A 24,870-nucleotide genomic window follows, 5' to 3' on the forward strand; every position below is an offset into this window, starting at 1 on the left:
GAGGACGGCTGCGTTGATGACTTGTTCACACGAGGAGGACGGCGTTGATGCTTGTTGAGGACAGGACTTGCGTTGATGAGCCGCGTTGATGACTTGTTCACAGGAGGAGGAAAAAGACACTTGAAACCGTATACTAGTTCTCCTTGTGTGTGTGTGTGTGTGTGTGTGTGTGTGTGTGTGTGTGTGTGTGTGTGTGTGTGTGTGTGTGTGTGTTTCCTAGATCATTGTTTGCATCTCTAAAGCTTATATCCTGTTTACTATATGATAGATAGATATTGCTGCTTGAGTGTGTCCGTAGTTTATGTACACACAACACACACACACACGCACACACACACACGGACGTATATGTGTGTGTGTGTGGGTAGTTGTCTGTGTATGTTGTTTACACCCTGCCTTGTTTGTTGTTGTTTTTTTATAATACTAACCATATAGAGTCCTACACCTCCCCCACACCAAGGACACACACACACACAGTCAAGGTCCGGGTGACTCTCGGGGACAAAGACCTGTACAGAATTTCCCTTAAGAACTACTGGAGGTCAGCAAGATGTATACAGTGGTTAGGTTAGGTTAGGTTTGGTTAGGTTAGGTTTGGTTAGGTTAGGTTTGGTTTGGTTTGGTTAGGTTTGGTTAGGTTTGGTTTGGTTAGGTTTGGTTAAATTAGGTTAAGTTACGTTTGGTTTGGTTAGGTTTGGTTAGGTTAGGTTAGGTTAGGTTACGTTTGGTTTGGTTAGGTTACGTTTGGTTTGGTTAGGTTAGGTTACGTTACGTTTGGTTTGGTTACGTTTGGTTTGGTTAGGTTACGTTACGTTTGATTTGGTTACGTTTAGTTAAGTAGGGTTAGGTTATGTTTGGTTAGGTTAGGTTAGATTAGATTAAGTTACATTATCAGGCTAAATTAAGTTACGTTGTCTGGTTAGGTTAAGTTAGGTTGCGTGAGGGACTCTATATATAAACCCACCCTAACCTAACCTAACCTAACCTTAACTACACTTACGTAAGATCTCGTATGGTTCAACAGGTTAGCCAGACGTAGTGAACGAACACAGACTGAACACTGATTGTATCTCTGTCTGGCGCCGCGGGTCGACTCACTCAATCTGTGTACGATAACGTGAGGTAGTCTGTACGGGCGCGATAGGTGAGGTGATCAGTGTGTATCATATGGTTCACTATTGGTCTGGCTCATTGTCTATTGGTCTGGCTCACTGTCTATTAATCTGGTTCATTATCTATTGGTCTGACTCACTGTCTATTAATCTGGTTCATTATCTATTCGTGTGGCTCACTGTCTATTAATCTAGCTCATTGTCTATTATTCTAGTTCAACATTTATTGGTCTGGCTCACTGTCTATTAATGTGGCTCATTATCGATTGGTCTGGCTCACTATTAAGAACATAAGAATGGAGGAAACTGCAGCGGGCCTATTGGCTCACACTGGGCAGTCCCGTTTATACCCAACCCCAATCGCTCACATATCCATCCAACCTATGTTTGAAGCTATCCAGTGTGTTCGAGTTAATGATGATAATTGCTAACTACTCTATTTACAAACCAGTGTTTACCTATCTCGCACCTATATCTAAATTTGTCTAATATAAAACCATTGTTACGAGTTCGCTCCTGGTTGGATAGTTTGAGTACCTTTGTTATATCACATTTGTTTAGCCCTGACTTCCATTTATACACCTCTATCATATCGCCCCTCACTCTACGCCCCTCGAGGGAGTGAAAATTAAGAGGCTTTAACCTGTCTTTGTACTCAAGTTTCCTAATGCCTGGGATTAGTCTTGTTATTCTCCTCTGAATTCTTTCTAGTGATTCTATATCCATTCTGTAATACGGTGACCCGAACTTAACTGCTAATCCAAGTGAGGTCTGACAAGCGCAAGATATAGTTCTAGGATGACCTCGCTAGTCTTGTAACTCACACTCCTTTGTTAGCCTTGTTTCGAGCGAATACACATTGTTTACTTGGTTTAAAATTCCTACTGATCATTACTCCTAAATCTTTCTCACAGTCGGATTTCTCTATAACATCGTTGTTCATCTGATATCTGGTTTCTTTGTTTACATCTTTTAGATTAATTACTTTACATTTGTCCACATTAAACTTCATCTGCCATTTTTCAGACCATTCGAAAAATTTGTTTAGATCTTCCTGTAGTTTTGCCGAGTCCTTGTCATATTTAATTATACGCCCCATTTTAGTGTCATCAGTAAATTTACTTATGTCGCTGTCTACGCCTATATCTATGTCATTTATGTATATAATGAATAATAATGGTCCAAGTTCTGAGCCTTGGGGTACTCCACAAGTGACGTTACCCGAATCGGATTTGAGTGTTACTGCTTACTCGCTCTTTTCTGTCTGGCTCATTATTGTTCTGGCTCATTGTCTATTAATCCGGCTCATTATCTATTGGTCTGACTCAGTATCGGCTTGGCTCAATATCGGCCTGGCTCACTATCTCCCACACCAGAACAGGAGGTGGCTGGTGTAATGGCTGGCTGTGGTCATGAAACTGTCAACACAGGTGTGCGTGGTCAGGTGGCGGCGTGGTGATAGTTGAAGCAAGTGAACGAACCTTTGAAACCTTAACGTGTGGGTGGATGTGCGTGTGGGTGTAGGTGGGGTGTGGGTTTGGATGAAGGTGGTGTGTATCAATAAGACAAGGAGAGTTACATAAAGAAATAGATTCGGTAACTCCACAACGGGTTATAGGGTATGTTGTAGTGTATTTGACCTTATTATGATACGCTAGGTGGTGGTGGGGGGTGGCTGTGGGCGTCAACTGGGTCAGGTGATGGTGGTGGGGGGTGGCTGTGGTCGTCAACTGGGTCAGGTGATGGTGGTGGGCGGGTGTGGGGGGTGGCTGTGGGCGTCAACTGGGTCAGGTGATGGTGGTGGGCGGGTGTGGAGGGTGGCTGTGGTCGTCAACTGGGTCAGGTGATGGTGGTGGGCGGGTGTGGGGGTGGCTGTGGGCGTCAACTGGGTCAGGTGATGAAGGGCGGGTGTGGGGTAGATTGTGGGCGTCAGCTGCGTCAGGTGAAGGTGGTGGGTGGGTGTGGCGGTGGCTGTGGGCGTCAGCTGGGTCAGGTGAAGGTGGTGGGTGGGAAGATGGACGGCCCCGGTAGAAAAGGTGTTCACCTCCTTGTACAGGTGTTGCCAGACGGCCCTCAGCTATTACTCCACCCACCCCGCCCACCCCGTCCACCTCCCTACACCTGTTTACTAACTAGGCAACCTGCTCCTCACAACACCCACTTACTCCACCCACCCCGCCCACTTCCCTGTATCTCCTTTCCACCATCCCAGATCTCCACCCACTTTCCACCTTCTCTTTCCACCTCTCTACCTGCCCTGTTTCTACCCTCCTTCACCTCCTTTTTCCCCACCCTCTTTCTCTTCCCGCATCTTCTCTATCCACCCATCCTCCTCCACCCTCCTGCACCCCTTACGCCAATCATGGAGTGTCGCAGGAAATAGCAAGTTGTGCATGACGTCATTAACTCAGGTCACCCACCCACCCATCTATAACCACCACCACCACCACCACCCAGACACAAATATGCCGTGCCTTGTTGACCGGGGTGTCAAGGTCAAACTGTTGTGGATCCCCTCTCACATAGGCCTCAAAGAACATGACAGAGTTGATGCCCTCACCAAACTAGCGTCTAACAAAGACACTGTTGAATACAATCTAGGTCTGTCAAAAAGAACCCTTAAAACTGTAATTAGGAAAGAACTTATTGATAAATTTGACGCAAGTAGACAAGTGCAAACAGGCACTAGTCGATCCATTGTTTACCATGATGAGATGTATCAAGTGAAACATGTATATGGAGCAAGTAACAAGATCACTAGATTACAAGATGTTGTAACCGCTAGATCAAGGTTAGGATATAAGTACCTCTGGCAGTATGTCCCTCAAGCAGATGTAAACAAGACTAAATGTAAAGTGTGTGGCCAGACATATATGAAGATAGAACCATTTAGGGACAGGTCCAAGCGCACTGTGTGTGAAATGGCACAACACTTCATCTCTGATGGCAAGATAGCCGACATATTAAGATTGTATCCACTTTTTTGCACTTAGTAACTATATCAGTTCTCATGTATAGAACCAAACACACAATGTACTCGAGTGCCACTCACGCAAATGTGCATAGCAGAGTGTGCGGCCAGACATACTGCCTTACACGCCTGTACTCACGCAGTTGTGAATAAGTTACCTTTTATGTAACATTCAGTGCCATAATATCCTCACCACCAGGGTTAATTATTCTGACCCTTTGTAAATCTGTAATCCTTTTGCCCTACCGCTCACAGGATGAGTATGGGGTGCACAATAAACTAACCGCTGTAAGTGGCAAAAGAATAGAAAAGAAATAATTACCACCACCACCAAACAGAACCTTTACTTTACACCTTTACATCATCAAGGTATTCACACAGTTCAGGTTTACACAGTAGATGATAAACAAATTACTTCCACCTTGTATCACGTTCCGGTGTTATCAGTAAGCCACACAGTAACGTCATTTAACAGAGATAACAAATAGAGATTACTTATTTTTATCAGGGTTATAATCTGGGGTAATTGTGTGATATATATTGTCTTTGTTATTGTTCCTGTGTCGGTGTGTTGATTTGTCTGTTATGATGAGAGTAAATGTGTTGTGTGTGTGTGTGTGTGTGTGTGTGTGTGTGTGTGTGTGTGTGTGTGTGTGTGTGTGTATACTGTATTTCGTGTTTATTGTGTAAACTGTATTTCGTGTTTTCCTACCTACTAACTTTTCCTACCGTCGATGTGTGAACTTTTTCCCGTGGATTTTTTTTTAATTGTCAGTGTCGTAGTTCTGACTGTCCTGTAGGGTGGTTGTTTGCTTGTTGTAAATCTTTCTCTCGAACTAAAAGATTTTATGGAGATTTTATTGTTTTTTGTATTTTATTGTATTGTATTGTGTTGTATTGTAAGGTATTGTATTGTATTGTATTGTAAGGTATTGTAAGGTATTGTATTGTATTATAATGTATTGAGTTTTGCATAGTAAATTAATTAATGTTTTTATCTTGTCTCTGCCGAGTTAAAGGAAGAAATGGTCTTTTAGTTTACCTTCAGCGATCACGTACAAAACCTGGATTCACGTACAGTGCCTAGATTCACGTACAATACCCGCATTCACGTACAATACCTGCATTCACGCACAACGGCTGGGTTTCCTGCCGTGACATCAATACATTTTGTCCACTGTCTCTCCGACATTGTGATATCATTATAGAACCACAAAAAAACTATCTATACAAAATTGTGTTGAAGAAATATGACACAACGTACGGGTGATTTTGACAACCCTACCGAGACAACAGGAGTCGCGGTGTTCATTCTGTAATTTATCGATCACTTGAGTTGTCACATCATCATTAGGGTGTAATTTTCCTCTCATGGAAGCTCAGTTTTCAGCCGCGGGAAGAGTTGAAGCTGTAAGGGTGCCAGAGCTGGTGGTGGATAAGGGGGAGTGGCAGGGGCAGAAAGATGTAATCCTTAACGGTGGTCTCTTTATCAAAAAAATCTAAAATAGTCCGCTAAAACAAGGTACTGAACACTGACCTTTAGTAATGGGGTCATCAGAGTATTTCTTTGTCCTTGATATTGATCAGATAAGCTTGCTATTGAAAACCTCTGGTCAGTATATTTTTCCGTAAAGTTAAAAAGACCGTTTTTGAGGCAACATGTTTACCCCCTCCCCTTCAAAAAAATTAAATGATGAGAAAGAATTGTGGTGATCATCAGTATGTATCGGACAGAGAAACTTGATAGAAAGATAAATATATTTTTTAATCTTGGAAATTATATGTTTTGATCTTAACGAATCGTCAATTAAAAAAAAGCGGCAGTAGTCGTGTTGTAAGTGTTCCCATTACTGTATGTGTATTGGCAGCATAGCATTATCTCTGCTATCAGGGTACTGTAGCTACACTCGCCCGTCGTGGTAGGAAGCTGCTGGTTTATGGCTATCCGTGTCTTCACTATCACCAAAATGACATATAAAACTTCCTTCATCCGGTGATCTGAAGGTACTGGAATGAGGAGGACTAGCATACTGACACACTCCAGGATAAAGCCACCTGACTCCCGGCACCCACTCCTGCCCCACGTAACCCAGCACTGTCTTAAGGTGTGGTGGACGTGGTAAAGATGCGACTAATCTTCTTCCAGTAAATCGGTTATAGACAAAGTACTGTATTTCAAGCTTCGGTTCCTTATAAAGTTCCTACAGTAAATAATCCTCGTAACTGATAGTGTAATAATACATCTTAATGACCTGAAGATTTGGCTACCCCAGCTTATTCCACCTGCCTATTGAACACCTTGATATTAACCTGGAGGGGTTAGGTTAGCTTAGGATAGGTTAGCCTAGGCTAGATTAGGTTAGGTTAGGGTAGGTTAGATTAGGGTAGGTTAGGTTAGGTCAGGTTAGGTTAGGTTAGGTTAGGTTAGGTTAGATTAGGGTAGGTTAGGTTAGGTTAGGTTAGGTTAGCCTTAGGGTGCTTATTCCTCACATGAAATAAACCGAGGCACCTGATAGTGAGGTGATCTTTACGTCTAACAAATTACCTTCATGTAAAGCACAGCCGAATATATTAAGACTGTCACAACTAGACGTTCTTAACGCAGCACCAAGCACACCTTAATAGTATTGACTCACCTGGTACTGAGTGACGTATCTAGTGAAGGTATAATATCAGGGTAATCTTGACGCTGTTTATAGGTGAAGGATGGGGAAAGTTGGGGAGGCGTGTGGGGGGGTTGGGAGCGTGGGGGGTGGAGGGAAGGGAAAGGGCGTGGGGAGCGTGGGTTGGGAGGAAAGGGGGTTGGGAGCGGGGGTGGGGGTTGGGAGCGTGGGGGGAAAGGGGCGTGGGGAAGAGGACAGGTGTTGGTACAGTAGAAGAGACTGGTAGGGTCTTGGCCTTCGTCTCTCTTCTCTCTCTTTCTCTCTGTTTTCTCCTCTTTCTCTTACACACACACACACACACACACACACACACACTCACTCACTGCCTGCACACTTGTCTCGCCGTCACAGGTGTTAGGTAGGAGAGTAAAGATTTATTTAAGACAAATACTCGTAGAGGAAAAGGTGAGTCCCCCATCCTAGATATTTGTTGTGTCCCCGCGCGCCAGAACTGTCCAGGGTGTACGATGGGTCCGTCCGTCTGTTTGTACCTCACTTGTGGGCTCCGATGAATAACCTAAGATGGATTGATGGATAGAAGTGAAATTTGTTTTAGGAATATGTATCTTGAGTTCGATAATCCACCTTTTCTATTTGCCACAGTTATTGGGTTCGAGTGCAGGCTTGTGGGTAGGGGTGTACAGCCTCCCTTGTGGTGGCCTAGTTTGGTGGGGCCACTGAGGGTCCCAGTGAAGGTGTACCAGCTGTTTGTTACCTCTGTCTTGCTGCCGTGATACACCAGAACCAGTGACGTGTTCTCTCTCTCTCTCTCTCTCTCTCTCTCTCTCTCTCTCTCTCTCAAGAATACATTTATGCTCAAGTACAAAACTCATAAATACTTCAAGGTTCACACCCACACAGGCTAAAATATCATTATAGAAAAAATAAACACACACACACACACACACACACACACACACACACACACACACACACACACACACACACACACACACACACACACACACACACACACACACCTGCTGCTTTTAGTAAAATCGGAGCAGGGGTGGAGGGAGGGGAGGGCAGGTGAGGGGCGGCATAGTAAATCACCCGGGGCCACGCCAGCCTCCCTCACACTGGGTAATACCCAGGTGACGGCCGACTCCACCCTCACGCCCACTCTAACCTGTGATACTCAGATAGAGAGGGCGGAGTGTCCAGCCCCGGTCTGCCCACGCCCGCCCCGTCGCTATTGGTGTGGGCAGCCGGGGACGCCAGCTACTGGTGCGGGGCTACACTGACCACCTCACATACACTGTACAATCCTCGAAAGGTTTCCAGTGTGATATATTTAATGTTTATGAGGTGAGTCTAGTAGGAGCCCTCAGTCCTCTCATGTTGTCACCGGTGGCTGTGTAAAGGCCTTCCTCCTTAGTGTCCCCAGAGGTACTTATGATAATATAGAGTACTGTCAATCATCTTGTTTAACACACACACACACACACACACACACACACACAGACAGACAGACACACACACACTTCCTCATCTACACTGATTGATCTCTTAACACCGCCTGTGGGAGGGCTGGAAGTGCTATCGTTATGACTCTACCTAACGGCATTACAATTGAAAAAGGAGTTAGACTTAACAACTGGGCCTCCACTCTGCAAACTGAATTAGTTGCCATCCTCACTACTTGCCCTTGACACCCTCAACTCAAGTTGTCACGCTCTTGTCTCTGAAGTCAGACACAAATATGCCGTGCCTTGTTGACCGGGGTGTCAAGGTCAAACTGTTGTGGATCCCCTCTCACATAGGCCTCATAAAACATGACAGAGTTGATGCCCTCGCCAAACTTGCGTCTGTTGAAGACAATCTGGGTCTGTTAAAAAGAACTCTTAAAACTGTAATTAAGAAGGAACTTATTGATGAATTTAACGCAAGTAGACAAGTGCAAACAGGCACTAGTCGATCCATTGTTTATCATGATGAGATGTATCAAGTGAAACATGTATATGGAGCAAGTAACAAGATCACTAGATTACAAGATGTTGTAACCGCTAGATTAAGGTTAGGATATAAGTACCTCTGGCAGTATGTCTCTCAGGCAGATGTAAACAAATCTAAATGTAAAGTGTGTGGCCAGACATATGGCCACACACTTGAACACTACGTCCTTGACTGTGTGAAGATAGAACCTTTTAGGGATAGGTCCAAGCACAATTGTGTGTGAAATGGCACAACACTTCATCTCTAATGGCAAGATAGCCGACATATTAAGATTGTATCCACTTTTTTGCACTTAGTAGCTATATCAGTTCCCAGGTATAGAACCAAACACAATGTGCTTGAATACCTCTTACGCAAATGTGAATAACAAAGTGTGCGGCCAGACATACTGCCTCACACGCCTGTACTTACGCAGTTGTGAATAAGTTACCTTCTATGTACAGAACTAAACAAACAATTTATTTGAAACACTGTGTAACATTCTGTGCCATAATATCCTGACCACGGGGGTTAATTATACAGATCCTTCGTTAACTCTACTCTGTAATCCTTTCGCGCTACCGCCCACAGGATGAGCATGGGGTGCAGTATAAACTAGCCCCTGTAAGTGGGAAAAAAATAATTACTACTTCTTTACGTTAGTACATCGTGTCCGATAATGTCTTCCTCTTGTGGTTTATTGGTGAGTCCTATGATGGCTGTAGAGTCCAGTCCTTGACGCACTGCTTATTACAAACAGGGCGTGTATAGTCTGGGTTTGGGGGCGGAGGCACAACCACACTCCCATACCTCCTTTGACGTTGTTCACAAAGTAGACGTGTTCTTGTCCTCCCTTGTCCTCGATCAGCGGAAAAGTTTACCAAGTTAGATGGATTCATGTTGTATTTGTTCATGGCTTTCTTCACCTGGTCCTTGGAGCGTTTCTTTGGGCCACCAGCAAAACGTCGACCCTCCTGCAGTTGGCTGTAGAGGATCTTTGGTGGCAAGCGCTCTGATGACGTGTCCGAGCCAGCGAAGTTGGTGTTGGATAACAATTGCTTCTATGCTGCTGCTACACACACACACACACACACACACACACACACACATACACCATACTACACCACACTACACCACACCACACCACACCACAGGGTAAACTATAGAACGACCATCACTAGCGAGGCGCAACACTATAAATCTTCCCTCACACTTTACGGAGACCAATTTAAAAGTCGAGTCCTAACAGCTGACAGTCTACACACACACACACACACACACACACACACACACACACACACACCTTTACCTACCCAATATCATAACGAAGGCGTATTAAGATAACATAAATGATTCACTGGTTACGTTTAGAGTGTTGGAACAATGTACATGTTTAATTCTTTATTTATTTATTATATTTCCAAAGTGTTCAACACCATCGACGTATAGGGACAGGTTGATGCTCGTTTGTTCTCCTTCTCACGCGTCCAACCCACGACACAACACCAGGGTTAACTTATTGATTAAGGGGTCGTGTTAGAGGTTGAATGTTAACGCGGTGCTGTTTCATTACTACTTAAAACGCTCTCTTTACTCACACACAGACGTAGACATACTGATGCACAGACATAGATACACACACAGATACACACACACACACACACACACACACACACACGTCCCCCCCAAAACAGTCACATACCAACTCTGAATCTCTGGGTCAACTTCTCTTACTCTACAAAGCCATGACTGCAGTACGTGTAATTAGTTCCATCTACGGACCTCCTCAGCGTCTTCTGCTTCATACGAGGATGAGACAAGTACAGTACCTCACTCGACACGTACACAGATGGTCATATTGATTGTGATGTTTTGTGATTAGGTTAGGTTAGGTTACGTTAGGCTAGGATAGGTTGGGTTACGTTAGGCTAGGATAGGTCAGGTTAGGTTATGTTAGGTTAGGATAGGATAGGTTAGGATAGGATAGATTAGGTTAGGTTATGTTATGTTAGGTTAGGATAGGTTGGGTTGGGTTAGGAAGAGTGTAAGATAACTTTATAATTGACCCTTTGCGGATGATGGTGATAATGGTGGTAGCGGTGACGTGGTGTCGATGATGGCAGCGTGGTGAAGGTGATGATGGCGTGGTGAAGGTGATTATGGCGTTGTTGCGATGATGATGGCGTGGTGTTGGAGGTGATGTGGTGATTGGGCAATATATTGGTACACACACACATACACACACACACACACACACACACACACTCTGCAGCAAGCGTGGGAGGTCATCAAGGCTGCCAATGACAGGTGGTCAGTATATTTGCATCAGCACACACCTGGTGAATCATGTCGGGCGTGGCTGTCTGTGGTGGGAGGAGCAGGTGTGGTGGGTGGAGCAGGTGTGGTGGATGTAAAAGGTGTGGTGGGTGGAGAAGGTGTGGTGAGTGTAAAAGGTGTGGTGGGTGTAGCAGGTGTGGTGAATGTAGCAGGTGTTGTTGGTGAAGCTGGTGTGGTGAGTGTAAAAAATATGGTTGGTGTCGCAGGCATGGTAGGTGCTGCAGGTGTAGAAGATGTAGCAGGTGTGGTGAGTTAAGCAGGTGTGATGGAAGTAGCGTGTAGGATGGGTGTAATACAAATAAAGGGTGTCGTGAGTGCTGCAGGTGTACAGGGTGATATAGCAGGTGTGTGTGTGTGTGTGTGTGGTAGTCCTCATCTGTGGGTAGTGTGGAGGGGACACACTCAATATATTCTAAATTCAGACTAAACTTTGGTGAGGTGGAGCACACGTTCCACTAATACTGTTCCGTACCCGAGAAAAACTTTCGTTACTCATTTGATTATTATTATTATTATTATTATTATTATTATTAGTAGTAGTAGTAGCAGTAACACTAACAAATTTGGTGCCGCAACAAGTGATCTCTGCAACGCCACCGCCGCCCTCGCAAGAAAGCTAGCAATCTCGTGCTGCCATCACCTCCATGCTCTGACGGCCTGCCGCCTCATTCCCCTGGATAAAAATCCAGGATGTAGGCCTATAGGAGTGGGGGACGTGCTGAGGCGGATCATTGGAAAATGCATAATGGAGGTGGTAAATGATGATGCCAGGGCAGCTGTAGTGAACCTGTAAGTATGTGCTGGCCGCCTGGCTGGAGGGAAAGCTGCCATTCACGCCATGAGAAAGGTATTTGAGCAGCGTGATTGTGAGACGGTACTTCTGGTCGATGCTTCCAACGCATTCAACATACTCAACCGCAAGGCTACACTGCACAACATCAAGATCAAGTGTCCAAGCTTTGCCATATATGTTGAAAACACCTACAGGAACCCATCAGACCTCTTTATAACAAGCTTCAAGGCCCTAAGAGGAGATACCATCATACAGTCAACTGAGGGAACAACGCAGGGAACCCTGTCGCCATGGCAATGTACGCACTAGGCCTGTCTGTGTTCCAACAACTGAGGTCAAGCAAGTGGCATACGCCGATGATCTAACAGGAGCAGGAAAAGTGGAGGACATCAAAAAGTGGTGGGACCTGGTAACATCACGAGGTCCACAAATAGGGTACCATCCAAACGCCAGCAAGTCCTTCCTCATTGTGAAACCAGAATACCATGATCGGGCTATAGAGGTGTTCGACGGAAGTGAGGTAAAAATAAAGGATGGCCAAAGACATTTAGGTGCGGTAATTGGCACGAAAGACTTCAAGACCGAGTACGTAACGGGAAATGTGAATGAGTGGGTGAAGGAAATCCAAGCTCTGTTTGATATTGCTAAAACAGCCACATGCGGCTTTTGCGGCATTCACCCATGGAGTCAAGCATCGCTGGAATTACCTGATGCGCACTATCCCTGATGTCGGACCCCTCCTCCGCCCTCTGGAAGAAGCCATCAATGTCGCATTTATCCCAACACTAGTGAAAAACCCTTATTTAACCCCAGCAGAAAGGTCACCCCTTGCACTACCACCGAGACTAGGAGGAATGAGATTGACTAATCCAGTGGAGCTTCCCCGTACAGAACATCAGAACTCTGTCAAGTTCACGGCAGCTCTCACTGAGCACAAAATAGATCACAATACAGCAAGTCAGGTGGATACCAACGAATTAAACAAGATTCGACGGTCCATTACGACAGAGCGGCAGCACAACCAAAGTGATAAACTGCAACAACTGTTGCAACATGTGCCAGAGAACGTGAAAAGAAAAGTAGCTTTAGCGCAGGAGGTGGGCGCCTCCAACTGGTTAACAACGTTACCGATAAGGGCAAAAGGCTTCATCCTTAATAAACAAGAATTCACAGATGCCATTGCTCTAAGGTACGGTAGGCCAGTAGAAGGTTTGCCCTCCCAATGCGTGTGCGGCTCATCCTACGACATCGACTACGCCATGGTGTGTAAGAAAGGGGGCTTCATATGCATGAGGCATGACGAAGTAAGGGATCTAGCAGCAAATCTACTGAATGAAATCTGCCACGACGTCACGGCGGAACCGCCCCTCCTTCCATTGGACGGTGAGAACCTCCGTCACAAGACTTCAAACACATCTAACGATGCCCGTGTGGACGTGAGTGCTCGAGGATTCAGACCCGGGGACAGTGAGCCTTCTTTGACATAAGGATTTTCGGTCCCAAGGCCTCACGTCACCGTAACCTAGCTCTCGATGCTGCACACAGGTGGAACGGGAATGAAAAGATCAGGGCATATGAGGAGAGAATTCTGAATGTTGACCAGGGCAGCTTCTCTCCTCTGGTGTTCACAACCTCTGGTGGGATAGGACCAAGTGCAAGATGTTTCTACTCCAGACTCGCGGAGGTGTTATCTGAACGGAAGCAGCAGCCCAGAAGTTACGTTACAGCCTGGTTGAGATGTCGACTGTTCTTTTCTCTGCTTAGGTAGTAGTAGTGATGGTGGTAGTGTCTATGGCCGGACCCCGGTGGCCACGATGGCTGACGGTCCACACGGGTACACAGTGTAGTAGTGAAGGAACTGTGATAATTTTTAAAAGAAGAATTATTTCAACTAGTTCTTGTTATATATTAATTAACTATGGGGTAGTTCTGGTCTGTAATTCACTCTTATCTCAGTAACATTATAACACCCAGTACTGTTATCTTAGAGGTCAAGACGACAGAAAGTGACACTAAATCTTCCTATCAACAGACAAACATCAATAGTCAACAACAATACACGATAGAATCAAATTAGTGATGTAGAGTATTAAGAGACGGTAACAATAAACGAGATAAACTCTTAAGTCCTTTGCCAGCTTCCCAGATAAGCTTCATGTGGTGGTAGTGCTGGTGGTGGTGGTGGTGGTGGTGGTAGTGGTGGTGGTGGTAGTGCTGGTGGTGGTGGTGGTGGTGGTAGTGCTGGTGGTAGTGCTGGTGGTGGTGTGGTGTGGTGGTGGTGGTAGTGCTGTGGTGGTGGTGGTGTGGTGGTAGTGCTGGTGGTAGTGTGGTGGTAGTAGTAGTGGTGGTGGTGGTAGTGGTAATGGTTGTAGTACACTGGACTGTTGTAGGCTGGTAAATTTATTAAATGATGTTATATTTTTCCTTGACTATCAAATTGTTTCTTTTTTCATACAAGGAGAGAGGAAGAATTTTTTTATTTTTTTTTATTTTTTATTTATTTTTACAGGATTATCCCACCAGGGTCTGGGGGCGAAAATATAATAATAATAATAATAATAATAATAATAATAATAATAATAATAATAATAATAATAATAATAATAATAATAATAATAATAATAATAATAATAATTAATAAAAAATAATAAAACAATTAATATTAGATAAAAATATTTAATACAAATTTATAATAATGATGATGATAATAATAATAATAATAATAATAATAATAATAATAATAATAATAATAATAATAATAATTATAATATTAAAAACAAAAATATAAAAAGAAAGCTCAATTGTGAGAAATGATATACCTATATGTATGTTGTGTTGTCAAAGTAAGAGAAACAATTGAGACCCTGCTATTGTGTGTAAATGAGGCAGAAAGTCTGATCAACAACCTGGGACTTGGTCACAATTTTCGTGATGCCATATGGCAGCAGGGTCCACCATTAGACAATACATTATGCTTCACATATCTTCCCAGGCGGTAGTACCTCCCTGTTTGGTAGCTGCCTACTACCTGCTATTACTGTTGCTGAACGTATTGCTAAGGGACTATTATGTAAGTAGGTGTCGTTAGGATCTTAATGAGCTGTTCAGTTTAATTGGTAACATAGAGATTGTTTATTTGTTATTTTTTGATCTTGTGAAGAGAGGGTCATACACTCTACCTTCGTCTTGTTAACTGTCTGTTCGCCCGTGCGTATCTATCCGTTCATCCGTACTATTATATGTCCATCCATCCATCCATCCATCCATCCATCCTTCCATCCATCCATCCTTGTTTACCTCTGACACAGTGACGGATTTTGGTGTGTGTGTGTGTGTGTGTGTGTGTGTGTGTGTGTGTGTGTGTGTGTGTGTGTGTGTTTTCTTAATATATATTCCCTAATCTACACGAGTTAGTTCTTTATTTCCCATATAATTCCAAGTATATTTTGAATGCTGGTTGAAAATGATGGTAGTTGTTGTGGTTGTGGTTGTGGTGGTAGTGATGGTTGATGTGGTAAAAGTGGCGATGGTTTTAATGATGATCGTGGTGAGAAATGCTGTTGTGGCGGTAGTAGCAGAGGAGGTGGTGGGATGCTATCACACCTGGCTGTGGTAGTCATGTGTGGACAGGTGTGAAGGGACAGGTTGTCAAAATGGCGTCGAAATTACACGGAGACTTTACCGTAGTTTGTTGTTAACGGTGAGGATATAGACGTCCTTGATGGCAGCAGTGTGGTGGCCGTGTGTTGTTACTTTCCCTTGAGCGCACGCAAGCACATGTCCACATGCCAATACGCACATATAAACAAACACTCATACCAACGCACACACTCCCACTCGCTCTCTGACACACACACACACACTACATGTCATGTCATGTCATCGTGTGGTGGAGTGTGACGGGCATGTGTCATGGGTGAGAAAAGTGACGGGGTGTTACGAGATCCCGCTACTCCAACTCTGGTGTAACGTGACGTCATCAAGGTCACTTGCGGGAGGGGGTGACGTCACGGCCTGAGTCACTCTGTTGTTACATCACGTAAACAAAGGCACAGGTGTGAAGACATCCACCTGCTGACGTACCTACGTGTGTGTGTGAAGGCGTGGTGGGCAACCTGTATGTGGATGTGAGGGCGTGATGGGTGGAGAGAGTGTATGTGTGGGCGTGGGCGTGGTGGGCAGTGGGCGTGTGGGCGCGTGCGGGCGTGCCTTAATAGTAAGGTAGAATGCCCGAAGGTTGCGAAGCGAATGGTTGACCCCCTTCTCCTACATTCCCCACTAGGATAGGCGAGGTCTTGATGCTGGCGGGAGGGGGGGGGTGATGGAGGTGTAGGAGGGTCTTGAGTGGTTGCTGGAGGGGAGAGGGTGAGGAGGGTGAAGAAGGGGTCGGGGCAGGAGGGTGTGAAAGAGGTGGGGGCTGAGGAGAGGGGGTTGGAGGAGGGGTGAAGAGGGGGTTGAGGAGGGGGGTGAGGAAGGGTGAAGGGGGGTCGGAAGGAGGGTGAAGAGGGGGGTCGGAAGGAGGGGCATAATAAATCCAGATTCTTCCGCTCCAGAAAAGTCAGGTGAGGGTCAGGCAGGCCACAGCATCTACACCAGGCAATCGGTGTGTGGGCGGGAGAGATAGGCTGTTCCATTTACAGGGGGGTTGTGGTGCGGGCGTGGTGGTACAGTGTCCAGTCGTGTGTGTGTGTGTGTGTGTGTGCCTACATTCCATGCAGTGAGTTCGGGGTACACACACACACACACACACACACACACACACACACACACAATAGTAGTAGTAGTAGTAGTAGTAGTAGTAGTAGTACAATTATTGATACTGATTGTCAACATGATACTTAACACACACACAGAGCACCAAACAAACAGTAGAAAAAATTCGACAAAAATATTAGTTTCTCGTCAAAACAGCCACCTAGATTTTTTTTATCGTTAATTAATAATCAAATCGTAAAATACTAATTAAAGAGAGTATAAAAACGTTAAAATATTGACTCGAACATTGAGAGTCACTGTTGGCCCATATGGGGATCGAACCCACGACATCCGCGTTATTAGCACGGCGCTCTAACCAACTGAGCTAACAGGCCAGGTGAATGATGTGAGGCATTGTTTTATCTTTAGTTTTTCTTTTTATTTCTTTTAATTATTTCTGCAGTGTCTAATTATTACAACTATCACTATTATTACAACTACAACAGCTACTTACTATAATTACTAGTACTTTTACTGCTATAACATCTACTCTTTCTACAACTTGTACTTATTACAACTACTATTTATTATTGCTACTATTAATAATAATCTACTTTGTTTACACCAGCGACACACACACACACACACACACACACACACACACACACACACACACACACACACACACACACACACACACACAAGTCTAAGTGTAAGTAATAAGAGTGCAGAGGTCTTATTGCAACTATATCTTGCGCTAGTCAGGCCGCACCTCGATTATGCGGTTCAGTTCTGGTGCCCTTATTATAGAATGGATATAAATTCACTAGAGTCGGTGCAGCGAAGAATGACGAAAATGATTCCGGGACTTAGAAACCTTCCATATCAAGATAGGTTAAAGAAACTTAACTTGCATTCCCTAGAAAGACGAGGAGTGCGGGGAGATATGATAGAAGTATTTAAGTGGGTGAAAGGAATCAATAAAGGGAATATAGATAAAGTTCTTATAATATCCGAGCAGGATAGGACTCGTAGCAACGGATTCAAGTTGGATAAGTTTAGGTTTAGGAGGGAGATAGGAAGGAACTGGTTCACAAATAGGGTGGTGGACGAGTGGAACAAGCTTAGCAGCTTTGTAGTAAGTGCGGGAACTCTGGAAAGTTTCAAAAGGAGGCTAGATAGATTCATGGATGATAGAGTGTGGTAGTAACTCTCGACAAGAGCTGCCATGCGCAGACCAACCGGCCTATTGCAGACTCCTTATTTTCTTATGTTCTTATGTAAGTCTCCCTCTTACCAACTGTCTCTTGAGTTCTATCTGTTATTTAACCTTGTAACTTAATTTATAGCTAATCAATCCAAGTGGTTATCGATACGGTATTTGAAGGAGATATAGACAGATAGACAGACGGATAAAAAAAAAAAACGAGCGTTGATGCTTTTAGAAAATAATTCCTCTCTGGCCCATATGGGGATCGAACCCACGACATCCGCGTTATTAGCACGGCGCTCTAACCAACTGAGCTAACAGGCCATCTTATATGTGTATGTTGTGACTTGTATATAAGTTAACTTTACCAAGGGTCGAAGGTCATAGACTGCTTCGTCTTGGTTTGTTTGGAATAAAATTAAGAGAGGGTTTACATGCATCTGAGTCTGCCTGGCGCTTGTTCAGTCGACTCACATTGCCTGCTTCTCCCATGAAACTAAGTATAGTACACAGGTAGACCCGAGTAACTATAGACCATGTGAAGTATAAACGACGAAAACATAATTAAAAATGAAGTATTGTATAAAGTATAAGTGAAGTAAAAAATATAAACGACGTGAAAAAAAAATACGTATTATACAAAGAATAAGTGAAGTAAAAAGTATAAATGACATAATTCGAGTAGAAAAACAAAAACATAAAGTACCACAACAAAAAGAAAAAAGTACCAAATTAAAAGAAAAAAAAATTAAAAAAAAACCATAATTCCTACAATACTAAACACACACACACACACACACACACATACACCTCAGACAAAAATGTTTCTACTAAAATACAACAGGGATAAAAGGTAACCAGCTTACCATTGTGTGTATGTATGTATGTGTGTAAATATTTCCCCCTCATTGACTCTCTTAGTAATTTTTTTTTAGGGGGGGGGGAGGGGAAGGGACCAGTTAGGAGGGGGAAAAGGGTAGGGGTGGAGGTGGGGGAAAAGGGTAGGGGTGGAGGTGGGGGATTGAGAGGCCATTTTTTACCTATAGTTTGTCAGATGGGATAAAATATACAGGTGTATAAGGTTAAAGAAAAAAAAGGCCAGGTTGCCATTTTGTCTCTATACTTTGTGTCAGGATGAAAGACTCTTTGTTTTCTTTTCTTTTTTGACAAATTAAGAAAATATAAAGGAAAAAACGGGAAGCCTAGGTTATTAATTGTCTGGGGTTGTGTTTTTGTTTTATATATGAGAGTTAGCGGGAAAAAATGATTGCCTTTGGAATAGTGATTTGATATGTGTATGAACGTATAGAATGTGTATAATTATGTATATTACGGATGTATTTGTTTTCATGTGTATACTTTTAGTGTGTATAACCTAATTATTGACTGTCATGATACACACACACACACATACACACACACACACACACCGAGGGATATTATTTTTCTGATTACAACTCCCTTCTATCCTTCCTTCCCTCTCCTCCCTCCATCACCCTGCCTCCCCTACCTCCATCACCCTGCCTCCCCTACCTCCATCACCCTGCCTCCCCTACCCCCACCTCCATCACCCTGCCTCCCTACCTCCATCACCTTGCCTCCCTACTCCATCGCCCTGCCTCCCCCACCCACTCACCCCTGCCTCCCCCACCCACCTGCCTCCCCACCTCCACCACCCCGCCTCCCCACCTCCATCACCCCTGCCTCCCCACCTCCATCACCCCTGCCTCCCCTACCTCCATCACTCTGCCTCCCCACCTCCACCGTCCTGCCTCCCCTACCTCCATCACTCCTGCCTCCCCCACCTCCACTCCTCCCTCCCTACCTCCATCACCCTCCCTCCCCACCTCCATCACCTGCCTCCCTACCTCCATCACCTCCTCCCTACCTCCATCACCCCGCCTCCCACTCCATCACCCCTGCCTCCCCTACTCCATCACCCCTGCCTCCCCTATTCTCCATCACCCTCCTCCCTGCCTCCATCACCCTGCCTCCCCACCTCCATCACCCTCCCTCCCTACCTCCATCACCCCTGCCTCCCTACCTCCATCACCCTGCCTCCCCCTACCTCCATCACCCTGCCTCCCCTACCTCCATCACCCTGCCTCCCCTACCTCCATCACCCTGCCTCCCCTACCTCCATCACCCTGCCTCCCCTACCCCGTAATATCCCGTCATCCCGGGTGTTTAAAGGTCATCCAATCAGCCGCGTAATTTTCCCTCACACTGTACTGTAATTATTTCCCGCCCTTCCCATAACACGTGGCCGGTGGGAGGGAGGGAGGGAGGGATGGAATGGTCGAAAAATAGGGAGAGAAGGTGTGGAATGGGAGGGTATGAGGTGTGGTGTGGGGATGGAATGGGAGGAAAATAAGGGAGGGAGGTGTAGATTGGTGATGGGGTGTGAAGGGGAGAAGGGGAGGGAAAGAGTAATAGTGAAGGGAAGAAGAAGAGGGAAGATAAACGTGGTTAAGAGTTTTGTTTTGCTCTCTCTCATTAATTACGCTAATGTAGTCAACTCAAAAACATTATTTACGTTCAGGGTCAGACCGTCCACGCAGCCTATTGGTGTAGAGAGACGTGACATGATTGGCTCAGATCAAGAGTGTTTGTGAAATTGACGCTGATTGGCTTATTTGGCATCTGGTCCAGTGGTCAGCTGGCTATGTGCTGACGTAACTAATATAGGCCATCATGGTCAATTACGTCAAGGGTGATCTGCGGCTGACAACTTTAACCCCCTTGAGTAACAGGATTTACCCCTTGAGCACGAGGACAACTCACTGAGTGCCGTATGAACGTGCTCAAGGGAACTGGTCATCTTATTTAATACCTTAAAGACATCGTACTCAAGGGGTTAAGTCATCGTACTCAAGGGGTTAAGTCATCGTACTCAAATGGGTTAAGTTATCGTACTCAAGGGGTTAAGTCATCGTACTCAAGAGGTTAAGTCATCGTACTCAAGGGGTTAAGTCATCGTACTCAAGAGGTTAAGTCATCGTACTCAAGGGGTTAAGTCATCGTACTCAAGGGGTTAAGTCATCGTACTCAAGGGGTTAAGTTATCGTACTCAAGGGGTTAAGTCATCGTACTCAAGGGGTTAAGTCATCGTACTCAAGGGGTTAAGTCATCGTACTCAAGGGGTTAAGTCATCGTACTCAAGGGGTTAAGTCATCGTAGTCAAGGGGTTAAGTCACCGTACTTAGTGGGTTAATTCATTGTACTTAGTGGTTATAGCTTAAAACACAGTCCTCGTAGGGTTACAGCTTAAACCAATGTCCTCAAAAGGTTATTAAACTTAAAACACATTTGAGTGGAATCGATTTAAGGTTTTAGTGAGAGCCAGAGGGTGTGGGGTTGACCAGGTGTTCCTCAGGCAGGTGTATAGAGAGGTGAAGGTAATTAGTGGGAGATGTTGTTTGGGAAATCCATTGTCACTTGTCTCTCTCTGTCTCTCTCTCCGTCTTTCTCTCGCTTCCGTTTTCCTTTTCTCGTCTCCTCCTCCTCCTCTTCCTGTTCCTCCTCTTCCTCCTCCTCCCCCCCCCCGAAGGTAAACCAGGGAGGCATAACATCATCATTGATTATTTAGGCATTTCATTCATTGTCCCCCACTGCCTGACATCCCCTCCCCTCCCCTCCCCTCCCCTCCCCTTCACCCCTTCCCTCCCTCCTCTCCATCCTTTCACCCCTTTCCTCCCTTCCTTGTCTTCTTTCACCCCTTTCCTCCTGCTACCCCTCCTCCTTCTTTCTCTACTATCACCGCATTCAACCCCCTCCCCCTCCTGTTCTACCTCCCATCATCTCCTCCTCCCAAATTACCTCCTCCCTCCTCCTCCCCCCCCCACGGCGCCCCCCTCACCCATTAGACCCTCCTACTGGTGGTGGTGGTGGTGGTGGTGGCTGTGGTGTGCTGCAGAACTACAACTCACGCACCCGCAACAATCATCCCATTTCTCCCTCTTCCTCCTCCTCCTCTTCCTCCTCTCTTCCCCTCTTCCTCTTCTCCTCCTCCTCCCTACTTGTGCCACCACCTTTCTCCTCACTCATTGCCACCCCCTTTCGTTTACCCCTGACCATCATCAACAGATTCCTTTTTCCTTCCCACCTTTCCCCCCTCCCTCCCTCCCCTACCTCCTTCCCTTTCCCTAGTACCCCTTTGGATTGCCCCCACCAACCCCCTTTTTCTACCTCCACTTTCCTCTCTTTTTCCCCTGCCACTTCCCTCTCCCTTTCTTTTTTAGTTTCTCTGTTTCCTCTCCTCGACCATCCTCCCTCCCTTCCCCTCTCTCCCCTTTTTTTTCTTCCCTAGTAGCTGCGGTACCACCCCCTCCCAGCTCCTCCACACCCCCCCCCTTGCTCCCTTCTCACTCCCCTCAGCAACTTTTCCCCTTCCATCCTCCTACCACAATTGTTTTTAACCCTCCCCACCACACCTTCCCTCCTCCTCCTACCACACCTTTCCTCCTTCCACTACACTTATTACCTCCCTCTCTCTGCACCGTCTCACATTCGTTCCCTTCCACTCTCCAAACACACTATCCCCTTCCCTCCTTCCCCTCCCTTCCTCCTTCCCCCTTCCCCTCCCCCTTCCCCTGCCCATCCTCCTCATCGTCGCCTTACTTATAGTACCTGTAATACACCTCCTTGTGCCTAACTCTCATTAGTGTTTAAATATCACCTGAGTTTCTCCTCTTCCTCTGTGTTCATGTTCCCTTCCCCTAACACACACACACACACACACACACACACACACACACACACACACACACTAAAGTGGTGACAACTCCTTAATTACGATGGTTGTCGTCATCAAGGAGTTACTCGACATAAACCAATTGTATTTTTTTCTCTTCAGTTCGCCATTTTAATAAGGGTATATAGTTTGTTCGCCTGTCCGTTTGTTCGCCTGTCTGTCTGTTCGCCCTGTCCGTCTGTTCGCTTGTCCGTTTGTTCGCCTGTCCGTCTGATCGCCCGTCCGTCTGATCGCCTGTCCGTTTGATCGCCCGTCCGTCTGATCGCCTGTCCGTTTGATCGCCTGTCCGTTTGTTCGCCTGTCCGTTTGATCGCCTGAAGTTTGTGTGTCTGACTAAGAAATTTCGCCCCCTCCCTTCCCTACTAGTCAAGTCACCATACTAAGGGTCAAAGTCATCATACTCAAACAAAGTCATCATACTCAAGCGGTCAAAGTCATCATACTCAATCAAAGTCATCATACTCCAAGCGGTCATAATCATATACTAAGGTCAAAGTCATCATACCAAGGTCAAGGTCATCATACCTAAGGTCAAAGTCATCATACACTAAGGGTCAAAGTCATCATACTAAGGTCAAAGTCATCATACTCAAGGTCAAAGTCATCATACTGAAGGAGTCAAAGTCATCATACCAAGGCAGTCATCATACTCATAAAAGTCATCATACTCAAGGGTCAAAGTACCATACTAAGGGGTCAAAGTCATCATACTCAAGGAGTCAAAGTCATCATACTCAAGGGGTGAAGGTCATCATACTCAAGGAGTCAAAGTCATCATACTCATGGAGTCAAAGTCATCATACTCAGGAGTCAATGTCATCATACTCAAGGAGTCAAAGTCATCATACTCAAGGGGTGAAGGTCATCACTCATGGAGTCAAAGTCATCATACTCAAGGTGAAGGTCATCATACTCAAGGAGTCAAACACAATGTGTTTGAATAACTCTTACGCATTATGTGAATAACAAAGTGTGCGGCCAGACATACTGCCTCACACTCCTGTACTCACGCAGTTGTGAATGAGTTACCTTCTACGTATAGAACTAAACAAACAATTGAAACACTGTGTAACATTCAGTGCCATAATATCCTGACCACCGGGGTTAATTATACTGCCACTTTGTTAACTATACTCTGTAATCCTTTTGTGCTACCGCCCACAGGATGTGTATGGGGTGCACAATAAACTAGCCGATGTAAGTGGCAGAATTACAAAATAATTAAAATAAAAGTTAAGGACATACAGGTAACATAATAATGGCACACCTGAGAGGCACTTATGGCACACCTGAGAGAGACACTTATGGCACACCTGAGAGACACTTATGGCACACCTGAGAGACACACTTATGGCACACCTGGAGAGAGACACTTATGGCACACCTGAGAGAGACACTTATGGCCCACCTGGAGAGAGACACTTATGGCACACCTGGAGAGACACTTATGGCACACCTGAGAGACACTTATGGCACACCTGAGAGACACTTATGGCACACCTGAGAGAGACACTATGGCACACCTGGAGAGAGGCACTTATGGCACACCTGAGAGACACTTATGGCACACCCAAGAGAGGCACTTATGGCACTTTTGAAAACACTGTCTGCGCGTCTGGTCTGGTATTCGCTTGGTCGGGTAGTCGCGCTTGGTCGGTGGTCGTGTCGGTCGGGTGGTCGTGTTTGGTCTGGTAGTCGCGTTTGGTCGGGTGTTCGTGTTTGGTCGGGTAATCGTGTTTGGTCGGGTAATCGTGTTTGGTCGGGTAATCGTGTTTGAATTTCCCTCTTGTGTTCAGTGTTGCCTTGTTCTCGTCAGTAGTCTAGGTATAGTGAAGAAACACATATGGTACAGTTGTTGTCATTTCCTCACTCTCACCATCCTCATCTTCATCCTCCTCTCACTCACCCTCACTATCACTTTAACGTCACTATCAACACCATAATTGCAATCCCATCATCCTTAACACCCTCCCTTCACCATCGTCAACATCATTATCACCATCACCTCTAACTCCAAGTAGCTATAACCATCCTTACCACCATCGTCACCATTCTCCTCCTCCTTCCCCTCCTTCCTCCTCCTTCCCCCCCCCCTCAGTGATCGATGTGGGAGGTGTTCGTGTGGTGGCAGTAGTCGGGGATGCTAATTGGGGTATTAGGATCATACACTCTTAGTTAAAGGGCATTACGGAAATTTACGGGGCGGCCTGTGTGTGTGTGTGTGTGTGTGTGTGTTGTCAGCTCACCCGCCAACCACGACACGTTACCTTTCCATCTGGCACTGTTGGATGGCACTGACACTTCCTCCCTCCATCTGGCACTGGTGGGTGGCACTGGTCACTCCCTCCCTTCCATCTGGCACTGGTGGGTGGCACTTGTCACTTCCTCCCTCCATCTGGCA

The 24,870-nt window shown here is 45.4% G+C and overlaps 2 non-coding genes across 2 annotated transcripts; both read right to left on the reverse strand.

Annotated features, from left to right (window-relative positions):
• Window positions 1-16,827: 16,827 nt before the first annotated feature.
• Trnai-aau lies at window positions 16,828-16,901 on the reverse strand. Its single transcript has one exon. It is a non-coding gene; the product is annotated as a tRNA-Ile (tRNA).
• A 1,065-nt stretch (window positions 16,902-17,966) lies between these two features.
• Trnai-aau lies at window positions 17,967-18,040 on the reverse strand. The gene has a single exon. It is a non-coding gene; the product is annotated as a tRNA-Ile (tRNA).
• Between the last annotated feature and the right edge of the window lie 6,830 nt (window positions 18,041-24,870).

This window comes from Homarus americanus, unplaced genomic scaffold (assembly GCF_018991925.1).
Source record: "Homarus americanus isolate GMGI-L3 unplaced genomic scaffold, GMGI_Hamer_2.0 scaffold23578, whole genome shotgun sequence".
NCBI classification, from domain to species: Eukaryota; Metazoa; Arthropoda; class Malacostraca; order Decapoda; family Nephropidae; genus Homarus; species Homarus americanus.